The following is a 19,612-nucleotide window of genomic DNA, read 5'->3' as shown; positions in this document are numbered from 1 at the left end:
TCTTTTTTTTTTTAAAATATTGACATTGTTGATGTGCTGCTTGCATACATGCATTATAAATTTAACTAGATAATCATAGATGGTGACTTATACATATCATATTAGGCTATTTATTTAATAGGACATTGATATAAAATCTACGAATTCATATTATACAATTAATTTAATAAAGTGAAATTACAAACTTGCATTACATTTAATGACTTTTCTGTTGCTGAGTACTGGTAGAAAGTTTCTTTATAGAAGGGCTATTAGTGTGTACATTTTAATGCTACACAGGCAGCGCCCAAATCATTGCTCAATCTATTTCTCTCTTTTGATTTGATATTATTTAAGGCAGAAAATAGAGTTTCACAAGAGTATGTAGAATAGAAAATTGTTAGAAGAGCTTTAGCAAAGATTTTTAAGATCATGAAAATTTTCGGGAGAGCTATTCCACATGCTTAGAATTTCACAGTGAATTTTTACACGCAGTATCATGCAGAGGTTCCCGCTCAAGTTCTTCTAATTCATTTCTAAGAGCAATAAACTTTCTTTTCCAGATAGGATTACACTGGAAGTCGGCTAGTTGCATTTCTTGATCTTTTAAATCCAACCACTCAAAGCCATCTAATTTAAGATCCATGAATTCTGTTTCATCAGGATACTTTATGAATTGGATTGTTTGTTCCAACATTCGAAATTGCTCAAATCTAGAAGAAAACTGCTCAGTTACTGACTTTAGAACTTCGACAGATTACTTAACATGTTGTTCACGATTTTTAGGGCTGGTTTCATTAAAAAAATAATTTTAACTCTTGAGAAATACTTAAAATTGTTACTTTCTAAATCACGTTGAAATATTTTGAGTTTATTCTCAAAGCTCTTGATCATGCCAAAAATAACATCGACAGATTTTCCGAAACCTTGCAATTGTATATTAAGTTCATTCAGGTGCAATGAAAAATCTGTGAAAAACATCAGCTTACTGAGCCAAGCAGAATCGTTCAACTGAGAAAATCCATGCTCCATGCCCTTCATATTTAAATATAATTTAATTTCATTTAAACATTCAACAAACCATTTAAGTACTTGGCCATGACTCAACCATCGAATATTATTGTACATTAATAGACCACTGTACACTGATTCAACTTCGCTTAAAAGTGAATTAAATTCTTGTTTGTTTAAAGCCCTGGCAGCAATAAAATTAGTTACCTTTGTCACAATTCTCATCACATCATCCATTGTGTGGATTTCGCACACAGTGTCTCCTTATGTATAATACAATCGAAACAAACCAGGGAATGACCAACATATTCTGTAAAATGTTTGATAAAACTGACATTACGGCCAACCATATTAGGTGCGCTATCAGTTGTAATCGAAATCTATCTGTTTCTCATGGAAAATTTTAACAACACAGTTGCATATGTCTTTACTTGTCGTGTTTTGAGGTAAATTTTCTAACTTTATCAATTCCCCATGCATAGAATCACTGTGAACATACTTTGCAATAATAACCAATTGAACTGATGACGTAATATCTGTAGTTTTGTCGAGACAAATGGAAAAATAATGGCATGAGTTCAAGTCTTGTTGTATTTAATTTTCTATACTAGCATTCATTGATATAACTCTGTCTTTAATAGTATTCCTACTTAATGGTAACTCTTTCATGCGCTTTGCTTTGTCATTTCTTAGATGTGTCAGGTGACACATCCAAGGTGTGTCACCTGAAACCCTCAAGTGTGTAAGTGCTGACATGCGTGTCATAGGTTCGCCATTACTGGCCTATTCTTACATAGGCATAAGATGAGTGATATTTAATATAAAATTAATAATGTGTTAGTCTTACTGTTTTATAACTTTGCTTTCAAAGAATACGGTACATTACCATACAGTATGCCTCACTCTCTCTCTCATGATTGGAGAAACTGCATATCAGCCTGTCATCACAATTAAATGTTTTTTTTTTAAATGTAACAATGTTTCCAATACTATTGTAGTTTCCAATATTGTAACACGAATATGGCTGTAATGCTATATGCCATAAAAATTTTATAATGGTTCATTCATTAGTGTATAGGCTAGGCTACTGTGAAGCACTTGCATCGATTACAGCAGTCATATTGCTGCTGCTTCATTATCAATGCATTTCTTTTCATTTTTGATGTCTAGTGTAAATAATATGTATAGCATCTAGTGTTTTGTATCATATAAGACAGTATTGACGTAAGTGCTGACAGACAAATGATTTGTTTTGTAAACAGACGACGTAAACTTAGGGTATCAATAAATACAGTACAGTACTATAAATGTATTTTTTCTTATGATTTTCTTAATAACATTTTCCTCTAGCTTACTTTATTGTAAGAATACAGTATATTATTATTATTCTTATTATTATACAGGCACTCCCATGGAGTCTGAAGACTTATTGTGGGAGACCCAATCTATCCACACAATCTATCATACCTTTCCTTGAATCCATTAACGATAAAAGCACTCGCAACTGACTGTGGCATCCCATTCCACTCATTTATCACTATCTAAGCAAAAAATCTAGTCCTCAGTCCTCACACCCCTACTGACCACACCTTTATTCAACTTTCAGGAATGACCCCTTGTTCTGGTACCTCTAGCCAGATGTTGAAACATTTCCCCTTTATTTATTTCGTGTGCGAACTACAGAAAATGTAAGAGCATACATATAAATGATTTAACGCTTACATTTAAAGAAATAGACATTAAAAGAATAGGGAATAAAAGCATAGTATACATTAAAAGAAAAAAATGCCACTTACATGAAATATTAAGCAAAAACATAAATTGCTAAATTTCACTCATCCAGTGACTAATATACTTTAAAGCTGTTTCATTACACTGCATTAAATCTTCTCAGGTACATATATTATTCATGTCTATTACGCAGCATTGCAGAAGATGATCCATGGTTTGTGTTTCACCACAAGAGCAGCTGTCATTGTCTATGTAGCCCTATCTGGCCATATCTGCTTTGATTTGCCCATTCTGGAATGAAGTCTTTCACTGTCTTCCATCTTTGCCAGTCAAGATGTAAGCTGGAAGGAAGAGATTCGTTTCAGTACAGAGCCTCTGGAGAGTGTTCTTGCCACATTGTTGACGTAGTAGCTTTTATGGAATCAACCAACGGTTCCACTGAGTGAATAAAACTTTTCTGTGATCTTAGCCTCTTATGTACTGCAATATGTCCATACAAAGGATGCCGTTCATCGTTTAGTTGTTGTTTCCGCTCATGTTTAATCTGTGTAGTCCTGATGTGAGAGGTGTAGTACCAGACAGTGAGTATAGATGGTTAATTTTTGTAGGCTTAGGGCAGCTGGTAATGTGCTGACATGTTTTTATTAAGAACCTTATCAATAATTTTGACATGTGATGATCTTTCCCAAACAGGGCTAGCATACTCGGCTGTCGAAAAGCAGAGTGCCGGTGCAGAGGTGCGCAGTACTTGTGGATTTGCACCCCACCAAGATTATGTTAATCGGCACAGAATATTATTACATGTTTGAGTTTTAGTTGCTGTCTTCTCTATGTATCGCTTATAATTTAGGGTCCTATCTAGTATAACACCTAGATAAGTTGAATTTAGATAATTGACCAGTTTCACACCATTCCATTCTATATTCAACTCTCTCCTCACCTCCATATTATTGAGATGGAAAAGATACATTTGGGTTTTACTGGGATTTGGTTTCCTAAATATCTCCACTAACTGATAGCTGTTTGTCATACCGTAAATTTTGACTATAAGATTTAGTGTGTCATATGCATATGCTGCTGTCAAATCTATAAATACAGCTACTGTTGCTAACCCCCTTTCAAAGCCATTCTCAATAAACTGTGTTAAGTTTAATGCTTGTCCAGTGCATGACCTTCCCTGGTCTAAATCCTGCCTGTTCTTTTATCAGCACTTTCTCTATTTCTGGACTTAGTCTGTTCAAGATTAACCTCTCATACAGCTTCAGTGTTGTGCATAGGAGAGCTATAGGCCTGTAGCTTTGGATCCCCAGCAGGTTTACTCGGTTTCAGGATAGGTATTACTTTTGTTTGCCTCCATATGCTGGGTATTTTAGCAAATTTCCAACAAAAGTTGAAAAATTCTAACAACCACTCTGTTGCCTTTTCTCCCAGATTCCTTAGTATCTCATTTCTGATATCATCTATGCATGCAGCTTTTCCTGGTTTTAAGGCTTTTAGGGCATTTTTTAGTTCCTCTTTAGTAAATAGTGCTCCGAAGAGATTATTTTCTGAATCCCTAACTTTTTTTAATGTAATCTTTAGGTATTTTTCCTTCGGTACTTGGTTTACCATTTAGAGATAGCTGAGTTGCAATTTGAGTAAAATTTTTTGAGTAAAAGTCAGGCTATCCTGCTACTGTGCTTCATATCTAAGCTTTTAATTTTCTCTGCCCATTGTTGACTTCTTTTTTCAGACAGTGCTGCTATAAGTTCCTCTCCTGCATCAATTGTTTCTGATGAAAATGGATCTTTATCACATAGGTCACAATATTTTTCATATATTTCCACATTGTGCTCTGTAAAACCTGGAATGTAACATGTTTGGTCTGTCTAGTAGCAGACCGTCTAATAGCTTTGATGAACTTTCCATAATTTTCTGATTTGGGTGAAATGTTGGGCAGGTTTATGTCTAATTCTCTTCAACTGTTCCCAGTTAGCTTTTTTAAAATTAAAACATCTTCTAATTGGGATCTCCTTAAGTCAGACTGGTGGGAAAACTTGGAGCATTATTGGTCTATGTTGTTAACTTGGGATTGGTGCAAGTACCTGTTTAGTGCACAGATTAGGTATTCTATTACTAACAAATCCAAGGTCTGGGTTATAACCTCTTCCATCTTCCACTGTTAAATGATGATGGCTGTTTAGGATCATGTATAAGATTCATTTGATTACTTTCAGCCCACTGTTCAACTAACTCTCCATCCTCATTTGTTTCACTATAACCCCACTGTGTGCTATGACTGTTAAAGTCACCTATAATAATAGCAGATTTCCTTTGCGTCAAAGGAAATCTGCTATCTGCTATTGGGACATTTCAAAAGCAAAGGTTATACTAGTTGGTTTATATACCGAGAAAACACTGATGTTATCCAGATCTATTCCAAGGATTTCTATGTTATTGTGGTTTGTGATTAGGCATCCTGTAACCTGGAGCTCCTGCCGAGTGAAGATAGATTGAGGTCCTTTGTGTGTCTCCTGTAGACATAAAATATCACATTTTTGCAATAAGATCTTCTTTTACAGAGGAGAGGCCCTCTGTATTTTTGTGAGATGATTGTCAAGGTTGGTTCCCATAAGGGCCATTGAGTTTTAGTCAATTTGTCTCCCAGTATAATATGTATAGTCCCACCAGTATAATATGACATTGGATATCTAATCATGCCGAGGTGACTACATTTACTGACATCCATTTTCCCATGCCCACAATTCCAGCCTATTCAAATCATTCTGCAAGTTCTGCATATCAGCAGCATTCCTGATCACCCTACCTATCTTTGCATCATCAGCAAATAGCTGTATGTCGCCTGTCAAATCCTATCCAATATCATTAATGTACAGATTAAATAATAGTGAGCCAAGCACCGATCCTTGTGGTACACCACTTGTTACCTTAAACCATGCAGACTCACATCCCCCATATACCACTTTTTGATATCTGTCAGTCAGCCATTCTCTTATCAATGCTAATATTCTATAACCCAAACCCATATTCTCCAATTTATGCAACAGTCTACCATACTGTATTCTGTCGGGGAAAGAGTGCTGTAAAAGGAGTTAGAGATGATAAAGGTGACATGAAAACGGAAGAAAAGGATATCCTTGAAGTATGGAGTAATTACTTTGAAAAACTGCTAAATGAAAGAAGCGGTGATGACAGCACAGTGGTAAAAAACACTGACCAGGCATGCAGTCTGGAATATATATCCAAACTTGAAGTAGAAAAAGCCATCAAAGGCTTGAAATGTGGAAAGGCAGGAAGTATCGTGGTATAAGAGTCTTACAGGGGCTGCACTGCATAGTTCAGAAAGCCTGGACCTGGGTATTTCCCTACTAAGTGTTCCTGGCAAGATCTATGCAAGTATACTTGATTGAGAAGAATTGTGGAAGAAAAGCTTGGTGAACAACAAGCTGGATTCAGGCCAAATAGAGACTGTCAGGATCAGATCTTCACTTTACGACGAATAGTCGAGAAAGCATGGGAATATAACAAAGATCTGTATTTAAGTTTTGTCGATTTGGAAAAGGCATATGACAAGGTGCCAAGAGAGAAGCTATTCAGTACGCTAAAGTTATATGGTGTCAATGGGGTATTATATCAAACAATACTTAGTCTTTATTTGAGTTGTAAGCCAGCAGTTAGAATTGAAGGAAGTACAGGAAGATGGTTTAATGTTAAATCTGGTGTGAAACAAGGATGCACATTATCCCCTCTGTTATTCATTATCTATATGGATCACATAAAAAATTACGTCATTACTAACTTCCTATCTACAATTTTCCTCCAAATCAGTCTGTTACTTGTCAAGACTCCAACATTATCAGATCTTATATTTCTATCGTCTAAGGCACTTTGTACCTTATCAATCCACCTATATCTTGGTCTTCCTCTAGGTCGTTTTGCTGCCAACCTGGCAGAGAACACTTGTTTTGCTAATCTTTCTTTGCCCATTCTGTTTAAGTGACCATACCACCTGAGATTAGCTCAGCTAACGCATTCCTGGATGCTGACAATGTCACGTTCTTTCCTAATATCCTCGTTTTTAATATGATATTGCCATTGATGCCATCTGTTCACACCTCTAATCTTTCTCAGGACTCTCATATCTGCGGTCTCAAGTCTTTGGTCAAATGTTTTACTTCTGACCCAGCTCTCAGATCCATAAGTTAAAACTGATTTGAACACTGTCTTGTATACAGCTAATTTAGTGTTCCGACTAATTTCTCTCTTATTCCATATGAATTTATTCAGTTGACTTCCCACCATACCAGCTTTGCTGATTCTGTTGTCTATTTCTATATTTAATTTACCATCTTCAGTAAAAATCGTGCCTAAGTAGCTGAAATGTTTTATTGTTCCACAGGCTCTCCATTCACAATAAAGTTGACATTTTCAGTGATTCTGCCTATTTTCATTGTCTTTTTATTGCTGACCTTCATACCATATCTATTACAACAGTTATTCACTTTAGTCAAGGAATCTTGCAGACTTGTAACGGATTTATTTAGAAGTATAACATCATCCGCATTAAGCAAAGAGTTGACATTAACATCTCCAATTTTGATATCATGTTTAATACCACTTTCCTTCATAATGTGATCCATTTAGATAATGAATAACAGAGGGGATAATGTACATCCTTGTCTCGCACCAGATTTACCAGATTTAACATTAAACCATCTTCCTGTACTTCCTTCAATTCTAACTGCTGACTTACAACTCAAATAAAGACTAAGTATTGCTTGATATAATGCCCCATTGACACCATATAACTGTAGCGTATTGAATAGCTTCTCTCTTGGCACCTTGTCACATGCGTTTTCCAAATCTCTCTCTCTATGTTCACTGGGCATCTACAGATGCTGTATAGTCACTCCAGTGCTCGGTGATGTTCCACACCAGGCCTCGCCATGTTGTCCTGTTGTTTACTTTTCTGGTAGTGTCAACTCTCTGAAGATCACTCACTCCACACACGCCATCCATCCATCTCATTGATGGTCTACCCCTGCCTCTTTTTCCAGAAACTTTACCTTCTATTACTGTTCTGAGAAGTCCTCCTTCCATCCTTTCTATGTGTCCAAAATATTTTAACTTTCTTCTGTCAATATCCTTAAGGAGCCTTAAAGTTCTACTAATCTTTTCTAACACCCTTTCATTTATACGCCTTTCAGTATACGATATCCTCAACAGCCTTCTGTAACACCACATCTCAAAAGCAGATATCCGTCTCTTATCTGACTTCTTTAGGTTCCAAGTCTCGCATCCACAAGTTGCTGTTGGAAACAACTGCATCTAAAATCCTCAACTTTGTTCCCATGGAGATAGATCCATCCTTCCAGATTTTAGACAGGTCTCTGACTGTTGTTTTAGCCATTCCTAACCTTTTTCTGACATCTTCTGAACAGCAATTCTTCACATTAATAATGGATCCCAGGTACTCAAAATTGCTGACTTCCTCAATTCTTTCTCCATTAAGATACACTTGTTTCTCAAGAGCTTCTCTGTTTGTTACACCATATAACTGTAGCGTATTGAATAGCTTCTCTCTTGGCACCTTGTCATATGCCTTTTACAAATCGACAAAACTTAAATACAGATCTTTGTTATATTCCCATGCTTTCTTGGCTATTTGTCGTAAAATGAAGATCTGATCTTGACAGCCTCTATTTGGCCTGAATCCAGCTTGTTCTTCACCCAGCTTTTCTTCCACAATTCTTCCCAACAGTTTCTCAAGTATACTTGTATAGATTTTGCCAGGAACACTCAGTAGGGAAATACCTCTGTAATTCTCACATTCAGTTTTATTTCCCTTTCTATATATGGGTACTATGAGAGCTCTACTCCAATCATCAGGAATTCGTCCCTCTGTCCAGGCTTTCTGAACTATGCAGTGTAGCCACTGTAAGACTCTTATACCACGATACTTCCTGCCTTTCCACATTTCAAGTCTTTGATGGCTTTTTCTACTTCAAGTTTGGATATATATTCCTGACTGCATGCCTGGTCAGTGTTTTTTACCACTGTGCTGTCATCACTGCTTGTTTCATTTAGCAATTTTTCAAAGTAATTATTACTCCATACTTCAAGGATATCTTTTTCTCCCGTTTTCATGTCATCTTTATCATCTCTAACTCCGTTTACAGCACTCTTTTCTCCATTCCCGAACTTCTTCAACAACCTTCAGAATATTTTGCCACCTTCTTGATATTTATTTTCTATATTCTTGCCAAAGTCCTCTCATGACTTTTGTTTAGCTAGTTTTACACAGTGTTTAGCATTCTTGCATTTGTCTCTGTATTCTTTAAGAGCACAAGCTGACTTATTTGCCAGGAACTTTTGATATGCTTTCTTCTTTTCCTTTACTGCCTCTTTAACTTCCTGTGTCCACCATGGAGTTCTAGTTTTTCTATCCTTGCAGACAACTTCACCACATGAAGTTGTCTGCAAGGGCTTTCTTCAATCAAGGCTTGCCGCTGAATCTCCAAGGTTTGATTCCTGTTCTCACATTCTTTCATTTCCCTTTTCCTTTTTCATTGTGTCAGTTGCTTTTTCTAAAGCCTCAAAAAATTCCTCCACTTAGTAGAACCTTCTGTTGGACCATAGGCACAAATAAGTCTCATTATCCAGTTCCCCATTCTCATCTTTGCCCACATTACTCTACTTGAGACTGACTGCCATTCAAGAAGATTAGTCTCATATTTTGTGTCGAATACTATGGCTACTCCTTCTTTTCCTTGATTGTCATTGCCTGAATATAACATTTTGTATTTATTGCTCAGAAAGATCTCACCAGTTTTTGTCTTTTTTGTTTCAATCATCCCTATTATGTCGATCTGGTACTTATCTAATTCCTCAGCTAACCATTAAGAATACAATTTGGTCTGCTAAATCCCAAATTACCAGCCCATCCTCGTTCGTTCGGTATCCAAGTAGATATCCAACAGGGTGCACCACGAGAAGGTGAGGATTGGACATTAGGTCAGAAGCCCTGGTCGGTTCTCCGCATTCCTTTAAAGGCTATGTGGAGGTCTCCTCTCAGTTATACAGCTTTGACCCTTAAAGCACCCCTTGTTTCTTTTCGTTTCTTCAAATTGATTTCTAACTCTTCTTTAGTTATTTCCTTTTCATTCTCACTGAATGTTTGTCAGTTATCCTTTTTTTTTTAAATATTTATCTGTCCTCAATTCTGTATAGAAATTCTTCTAATTTTAATTAGGTGTTTATTTTTATGATTTCTTTAATATTTGTACTTAAATGTTTCAAAATCTTATGTACATTGGATCTTATTTTATATAAATCATGTTCTAAATTAGAAACAGATTTGTTCCATGATTCTCTATCTCTTTTTTTGACTTCTCTTTTAGCTATGACTCTTATTCTTTTATGTTCTATTTCATCTTCTAATCTTTTACTGCTTAACCATTTATGATATGCTTTTTTTTTTTCATTTTGATGATTTCTTTCATTGTATTGTTCCATATCTTCAGTTTTTTCTTTTCATTTGCTGCTGTATTTAGTATTTTTATATTAAGCCATTCTGTTTCTATTTCTTCATTTTGTTTTATTTTAAAAAAATATTGGTTAATTCTTTGTTCACATAGCCATTGTATATTTGTGTCATTTAATAATCTTGTTTTATAAACAAATGTTTTAAATTTTCTTTCTGGTCTTGTTATTTGTAGCCATTTAGGTGCTAATCTTAATTTTATTTTAACAAGGAAGTGATCTCTACTTATTTCATATCCTCTGTGAACTCTAACATCTAAAGAGAACTTTGTCTTTTCATTTAAGATAAAGTAATCTAATATTGATTTTCATCCTTTTGTTGCCCAAGTATTTTTACCGTATTTTCCAGTGTATAAGACGCACTTTTTTACCTTAAAAATTCATCTTAAAAATGGGGTGCATCTTATATAATGACGATAAAGATTGTTTCCTCTTTTCAAAGTCTTACGCACTCCCTTTTATGTTCCAAGATATTTGTAGGCGGTTAATGGTGCAATCAAATTGATGTGTGACCTTCACGTGACTTCTAGCACGTCATTGGCTAAGAACGGGGAGTCTCTATTCAACTTTCATAATATCTTATCCGAGTAATCAGTTACCGATGCTTATCAGTATTGAGTTGACGTGTTGAGATATTTTGTGTTCAGTTTGATATTTTCCCATAGATTTTAGTGATGGAAAAAAAACAGGCGACATTCATATTCTTCAAGTTACAAATTGCAGGTTGTAAAATATGCAGAACACGGGAATAGGGAAGCTGAAAGACATATTGGACCTCCTCTTACAGAAAAAATGATTACAACTTGGCGTGGTCAGAAGGAGATTTTGTACAATTTGCGTATTGAAAAGCGTGTGAAACGTGGAAAAATTGCAAAGTGGCCAGAACTAGAGACCAAAGTTTTGAAATAGGTGCAAGAAAATCAGCAAAATGGCATTGCCATTTCAACAAAAATGATTCATACATATGCAGTCAAAGTATCCTGTGAGTGTAACATTGAAGATTTTAAAGGTGGTGCGTCATGGTGTTACCGTTTCATGAAACGCAGTGGACCTTGTATGTGTACAAAAACAAAAATCAGTCAAAAAAATGCCAAAAGAATATGAAGACAAAATTATTTCTTTTCATAAATATGTGATTCAACATCGAAAAAATTACAATTTTGAAATGGTTTAAAGTTTAGGTTTTTTCCAGAAAATTGTATTAAATTTCTTGGGCGCATCTTATACATAGGAACGTCTTATACACCGGAAAATACGGTATGTGTCTTTATGTTTATAGAAAGAATTCATTATTTTTTAAGGTTGTTATAAACTACAAAGTCGATCAGTTTTTTTACCATTCCTGTTTAGAGTATGTTCTTCATATATTCCTATATTATTAATTTTCGTGTTTCCAATTCTTGCATTGAAGTCTCCTTCTAATATTACATAATCATTTTTATTTATTTTATTATATATATTTTGTAATTGATTATAAACCAATCATTGTTAAATAACATCTATCTATTTTTATTCTAGCTTCTATTATTTGTTCATTCCATAATTTATAATAATTTAACTGTTTTGAAAGGGAATTATGAATCCAAATCATAACACCTGCTTGTGCTCTTTGGTCTCTGTCAACTCCACTATATATTACATTAAAAATTTTCAGTTCTCATGGTTCCCTTTAATTTCTTTTTTTTTGTTTTAGTGATTACTGCTATTTGAAAATTTCTTTCATTTAATATTTGGTCTAATTCTATTTCTTTATATGCTATTCCTCTTGCATTCCCGTTTGCTATATGTATTATATTTTGTCGTTTTCATTTTTGTTTTATCTTTGCCATTCCAGGTTTGTTTTCCATAGATTCATTTCGATTACCTTTCTCTGTTGGTTTAAAGCAAGAAATTATATTTTTGTTTTGATCCTTTATCCAAGTGTAAGCAGACAATGTTTGAATGTAAAGTATATTCACGATTAGTACAAGCATGAATAGTATCATTGCAATGGCTAGATGGGATCATGACTTAGAGGCGTTTAGTTATCATCCCACATTAAGGACCTGAAAGCATTTGTTTCTCAGTGTATGCATTTTAATTTATTGTCTAAATAAATTTTAAAAAGAATCGAAGTAAGGAAGCTTTCAGAAGTAAATTGCTGAGTCAACTACACAAATATTATCATAGGAAAAGTTATTGACAAAACAATAACCAAAGTCTATGCATCTAACCAAAAGACTATGGCCTCAGTATGATCAGCTATAGTTTGCAACAATGGAGTTCAACACCTTGCTGATGCTAAGTCAGGAGTGCTGCTGATTTAGCTATTCAAATATTGTACAGTTATCTGATAAGGAATTTGATCAAGCACATGATCACAGATCCCATCTTAATCTAGTTTATTCCAACTTATAAACTACCTTACATCTAACTTAAACTATCTTATCTCTGGATACTGTTTTTCCAAATTTGCCCTTATTTGGGATCTTATTTGCAACGTATCACTTGTAGTACGTTGTTATACTACAACATACTACAAGTGATACGTTGCAGTATGTTGTTATGGTCTGTAGTTCTATCTAGTCTACCAACTCAGTCTAATGAGTCCACTCATTATTAGAAAGTCAGTAAGTTAATCTCTACAATTGCATGCTTATAGGCACAGTGGGAGTCTTTGGGGCATCCCCTTCCTTCTCCTCCTGACTATTTTGATGTCATCAACAGTGATCTTAACTGCTTATAATGGACACAGGTGCACCAGGTTGGGTGACCAACTTCTCGTTTCTAAAAGTAACATTCAGCATTCTCTCTACAGGATCATCCACTTAAGGATGTGTGCAGGACCTGCCAGACAGAAGTTTTTAAATTGGCTAGCTTATTTGACCAGAAGAACCAGAGCTCCATCCTACATCTAACATCATCTACTTAGTAACAGTTCATTCCAGCAAGTTACTCATGATCTTGATTGATATTCTTTCACTTAAACATTCACACAATGCTTTTTTTAATTACAGTTGGATTTTCCCTGGTCCATATCAGTTCTGAGTCACTTATTAGTTTCCAGCTGAAATTGTCTCACCAGACAGGTCATCTGGCACACTGTGCAGCTGAGGCATTCCATGAGAAGGTCCCAACTCTAGTCCAGGCTTAACCATTCCATCACTGGACACTTTCACCCACCCACTTGTGGTTCAGTGCCATACCTACTTCAGGAGCCAGTCCTTGTCCTGAAGTTATTGATCTGTCTTGCTGAATTACCTACATTACTCTGTTGACTAGAGGCCATTCACCTTGGAGATCTGCTGCAGACCCAGACCAGGTTTGACTCTTATTGAGGTTTCATCAGTGGAAACTAGATCCAGGAAGATACTGAGGTTCAATTACTACAGAAGCCATATATTTTTCATATATGACTTCATGCTCAAGCTTTGTTTGCTTACTCCTGGGTAAAGGATTAAAACAATATAATTTCTTGTCGAGAAAATATATTTCATAACCAAGTGGAAAAATTTTATACAACTACCTTTGATCCAGTGTATGATGATAACATCATGATACCCATTTTAATACTTGTATATGAAAAATATATCACTTCTGCATTGATTTAACCTTAGTATATTCTTGGGTCTAGCTTCCACTGATGAAACTTCAATAAAGGTTAAAACCTTTATTGAAGAAACCTGTAATGTGTCTGCATCATGGGAAACAAAGGTAATTGATGTGAATTTATCAGCCTCTGTATGTATATGTGTATATATATATATATATATATATATAAATAGACTAGTTGTGCAAAACTTTTGATTGCGTATACTTGGGTAAAAGATTAAACTGGTTATAATTTCTTATCAAGTATAATTCTCTATTCTCTTATTACTATATTTAACTAGCATCATGCCATATTAATTTCTGTTGCTTCGTATTAATTTATTACAGGCTTACTCTTTATAGTTGACTTTCACTTTAGCAAACTTATAAAGACCACAGGAATAGTTTGTTGTAGTAGACAGTTTGTTATAGTAGATAGTTCCAACCTATTGGATTCTAGTTTGAACTATTCAGTTGTTTGTTATGGTGAGTGAAATTGTTATAATGGTGTTTACTATAGTGAGAGTCAACTATACCTTCTTAGATCATTGGTATTTCTAAATTCTTATATAACTGGTTGGTTGGATTGACAAGGCAATGATGAACTTTTAGCATGTGTGTGGCCTCTATTGTGTTTTTGTGTCAGTTTGTCTGACTGCAGCAGGGAAAAAAAAAAAAAATGGAAGTTTGTAGAGAATGCCCTGTAATCACTATGGCTTTAATTTTTTTTCTTTTTATGTGAAAATAGTTTAATCTACTTTAAATAAAACTTATGCATTCCTAACCACCAACATTACATAATTTACAATAAAATGGAAGTAGAGTGTCAAATGCTTGTTTAAAAACAGGCACACTCTCTGATTTATGAAATACTTAACTTATGATGAAATCTTGATCTTATAAAATCCATAATTTTCATAATGTATTGATCTTATAAAACTTTTTCATGAGTTCATATTTTGTTTAATAGAAGAATTTTATGTTTCAAACTTGTCTTGTCATTTGTAAACACTCATGACTAATGATTAAATGCTTGGAAACATTGTAGATGTAATTCGATCTTATGAATTAATAATGAAGATCTTATGGAGTTAGAAGTAACAATTTTAACTTAAATAAACAAGCAGGGTTTAGCTCTTAGACAATTTTTTAAAAATTAAGTTAATGTATATCTACTCATAGTGAATTATCTAAAGAGTTGCAAATTTTTGTAGAAGCGATGATATTTTATCACAAAGGAGATGACACTTGGATTCTGTGAAATTGCATCAGAAATGGTACAGTTTGAGATGTATCTCATTTTCACCATGATGGATCCCATTGTGGAGCCTGTTATTGAGAACTTTATGAAGAAAAGAAAAAGGCTAGTATCTAGTCATAACTCTAGGTTCATCTGGATGACCTTCTATATCACAAGTCTTTCACCATCTTAGCTGTTGACATGACTCTGATGAAAACTAATAAATAGTTAATTAAATAAATTTTTATGCAATCTATAATATAATAAATATTTTGTTATACGGAAAGTGGGAAGAGAACATGGGGACATCCATGGAAGGTAAGTTTGTGCAACTTAAGAAAGGGGTGATGGCTAGATTTTACTCTCAGAGCAGTGAGTGAGTGGAACATTTTTCTTGTTAAAGTCGTGAATGTATCTAGTATTAATGAGAATTAAAGAGCTATGACAGCTGGCATGGGTGATGTATGGTCTCCTTCTCTCTCTCTCTCATTGAGTCCTTTACTCCCTGGAGGTCTCAGATAATAATAATAAATAAATTTTTTTGATTGTTGATGCTGTATTTATTAGTTTTGAATGCCAAAATGGTAACCAGGTTTGTTTCCTAAGGAAGTGCTACTATTGAAATTCAAAGAAACAACCTTATCTGTAACTGTTATAGCTGATGTTAGTAATTACTCTAAAAGTATATCCAAAAATAATTTAATACATCAAATATTATTTACAGTAATTATATACACATCTTATTTAGTGAACATATAAAGCCAGTCATTGTCTAGCAAATTAAAAATATTGTCACTCTTGCACACTTTCTCTCAGTTTAAACTATACAAACAAATAAAGATATTCATTGTGCTCAACTAAAATTAAAAACTCATAATGAAAAAATATATAGTTCAAGATATAACATCAATCATAGTAACCCATCAAATTGCAATTTCATCAACTTCAAGTAATTCTTTTTTACTACTTAGTTCCTTGAGTTGACCAAGTAGAACAGCAGTTTTTCAGGGGGTGGGGTGGGGGATCAGCTGCGAACACCTACTGGAAAGTAGGACTTGCGATGTAATTCAAACAGAAACATTGTTTCTGTTCAAAATGAAGAACATGAGTTCATGCATGACATAATGGAAGCCCATATATTAATTCAGTTTCTTCTGTTCCAGTTACCAGTGATAATAGGAATATCCATTCCTTTGTTTCATCAATTTAATAAACCTCTATAAGGAGTTGCCTTGAAAACATCAGGCATAATATCAATGTTAACAGACTGTATGGCCATGCACTTCTTAGTTAAACTACATTTATTCCTTAAATTTATGGAAATTCTGGATTCATGCTATTCTAAAGCTTCAAAATTTTCTCTATGTCTCTATGCTATACTATCTTCTCAGTTCCACAGCTGTTATTTTCTAACATTCTCTGTTACTAACCCAAAAAATACTACTTGATGTTATACAGTTTGCATCACTCACATTAAGCACTTTGTGATATTGCTGTCAATTAGCTTTGGCCAGAGGTAAAGATCTTCTAAAAACTTCACTGAAATAATATTATTTGCACTTTTCTTTGGTATTTTCTTGTACCATACTTCTGAAAATCCTCCATCCACAGAAGAAATTTGTTTTGGTTTCACAGCTGTTCTCGTAAGGTTCATTCCATAGACCTGCTACCATCTTAGTCACTCTCATCTGGATTTTCATTGCCAAGAAACCCTGGTGATCAGATCTGCATGCAGTAGTGATGATCTTATCAAGACTCGATAAGGAGGAATAATAATAATAATAATAAATCCATCTACCTCTGTTATTCATTATCTATATGGATCACATTATGAAGGAAAGTGGTATTAAATCTGATATCAAAATTGGAGATGTTAATGTCAGCTCTTTGCTTTATGCGGTTGATGTTATACTTCTAAATAAATCTACTACAAGTCTGCAAGATTCCTTGACTAAAGTGAAAAACTGTTGTAATAGATATGGTATGAAGGTCAGCAATAAAAAGACAAAGACAATGAAAATAGGCAGAATCATTGAAAATGTCAACTGTGTTGTGAATGGAGAACCTGTGGAACAAGTAAAACATTTCAGCTACTTAGGCACGATTTTTATTGAAGATGGTAAATTAAATATAGAAATAGACAACAGAATCAGCAAAGCTGGTATGGTGGGAAGTCAATTAAATAAATTCATATGGAATAAGAGAGAAATTAGTCGGAACACTAAATTAGCTGTATACAAGACAGTGTTCAAATCAGTTTTAACTTATGGATCTGAGAGCTGGGTCAGAAGTAAAACACTTGACCAAAGACTTGAGACCGCAGATATGAGAGTCCTGAGAAAGATTATAGGTATGAACAGATGGCATCAATGGCAATATCATATTAAAAACGAGGATATTAGGAAAGAACTTGACATTGTCAGCATCCAGAAATACGTTAGCTGAGCTAATCTCAGGTGGTATGGTCACTTAAACAGAATGAGCGAAGAAAGATTAGCAAAACAAGTGTTCTCTGCCAGGTTGGCAGCAAAACGACCCAGAGGAAGACCAAGATATAGGTGGATTGATACGGTACAAAGTGCCTTAGACGATAGAAATATAAGATCTGATAATGTTGGAGACTTGACAAGTAACAGACTGATTTGGAGGAAAATTGTAGGTAGGAAGTTAGTAATGATGTAATTTTTTTCATGTAGTACTATCATATCCTGTACACCCCTTGAGGGTACATGGCAGGAATTTGATGATGATGATGATGATGATAATAAATCCATGCTTGTCTCTTCGTCAAAGTATTCTTCACTAACCAAGTAATATGATTAGCTGCTTTAGCCACTTTTGCTAATGTGCCCTCTAACTTTTAACTCATATCTACTGACACTCCCAAATCTCTGGCTTTGTCAATTTCCTGAAGAACAGTTCCATCAATGTGGTGTGTACAGCTCGTAATCTTATCACCCCAACCACATAAAACTGACAACCATTCTCCTTTCCCAGACTGGCAGTCTATCCAAATCATCCTGCAAAATTTTAATATTATCTGTATTTAACTATTGCTCTACCTAGCTTTGAATCATTGGCAAACAAGTGAATAGTTCTGCCCAGATACTTTCCTATATCATTAATGTACAAATTAAACAGTAGTGGCCCAAGGACAGAGCCATGTGACATGCCACTAGTCACATACCTTCTTCTGGACTCTACTCCTGAAGAGACTACTCTCTGATATCTCTCCATCAACCACCCTCTTATCCACCTAACCAACACTATACCCATCCCCATGTGCTGCAGTTTATTGATTAGAATTCCATGTGGTATTTTGTGAAAGGCTTTTGCAAAGTACAGCAATATCACTGTAAACCCATTATCTTTATCCAGCTCAGCTGTTACTGTATTATAAAATGTGAGCTAGTTAATGAGGCTTGGCTTACCCTTCACAAAACAATGTTGCCCCTTATACATTATCCCATTTCCATCTGTCCATTCCTGTATTTTGCTCTTGACTAACCTCTCCAATACCTTGACAAAAATTTTTGATATGCTGATCGGTCAGTAATTTCCCTAGCACCTTCATGTAATACTTGAGCCGGTATACCATCTAATCCCATATCTGTATTCACATTGAGATTCTGTAATATGCTATGCACCTCCATTTCATTTACCTTAGTTTCCATATAAGCTATTGCCTCTCTTGTTACTGCAATATCTCTACTTGGATGATATACGCTTGTAAAGTGTTTACTTAGTAATTCTACTATTTTGACTGATTCAGTTACCTTCTTACTATGCTGATATGCAGACATCAGTGAGGCAGTTCAGTGTAAGAATGTGTATAAAATGCCTAAGTTAATATCACTGGTAACAAACCAGAATGAGATAGTAAGTACAAAACGTCAGGATATCATTGGGCATAAGGGGCTTTTGCAGTCGATGTGTACTAATGCTGGAGCATTCAGACTAAGGGGAGGAATTTTGGGCATTGGTTAATTACTTCTAAAGAATTCCCAAAGGGACTTTGTACAGTGCAGTGTCTGCGAGATGTATGCATTACTGAAGGCAGATGGAATTTGGCTTGAAAGTAATAGTGGTGGGGAAGTGTGCTAAAAATGCTATGAAAGTGAGGGTCAAAAGGGTGTGTTAGGTCGTGAGATTGAAGTTGTGGATGGAACAGAAAACATGCATGAAAATGCGTGTGATGTAACGACAGATAGGATTGAAAGAGAGATTAAAAGTGGCATGATTGAGAGAGAGAGAGTAAAAGTGTTGAGAGTAAAAGAATGAAGAGTTGGCTGTAATGAGGGAGATAGCTTGGTTATGTGGAATAATACACTAAGCAGGAGCTGCAACAAATGCAGAAGTGTCTGGTGAGTCAGTCAGCTGATATTAGAAAGAAAGAAGTGCAAGATAAGAGAAATGAGTGCTTGACTAAGAGAAAAGGAAAGATCAGTCTTATACAGCAATTGTATCATAAGAAATTTGACAGGTGAGAGATTGACAAAATTGTGCTTCCCAGGTGCAGAAATTAATGATGTTAGTGAG

General features: G+C 34.9%; 1 protein-coding gene across 4 annotated transcripts in view; it reads left to right on the top strand.

Annotated features, from left to right (window-relative positions):
- The window catches only part of LOC150094670 (putative peptidyl-tRNA hydrolase 2), a 166,163-nt gene that overhangs the window by 124,565 nt on the left and 21,986 nt on the right, over positions 1-19,612 (top strand). The gene's annotated exons all lie outside the window — the stretch shown is intronic.

Source organism: Typopeltis vanoorti, chromosome 21 (genome assembly GCF_054136105.1).
Source record: "Typopeltis vanoorti isolate ZY-2024b chromosome 21, IOZ_Tvanoo_1.0, whole genome shotgun sequence".
Classification (NCBI taxonomy): domain Eukaryota; kingdom Metazoa; phylum Arthropoda; class Arachnida; order Uropygi; family Thelyphonidae; genus Typopeltis; species Typopeltis vanoorti.
Note: the sequence above shows the minus strand (reverse complement) of the source record. Positions and strands in the feature narration are given on the sequence as shown.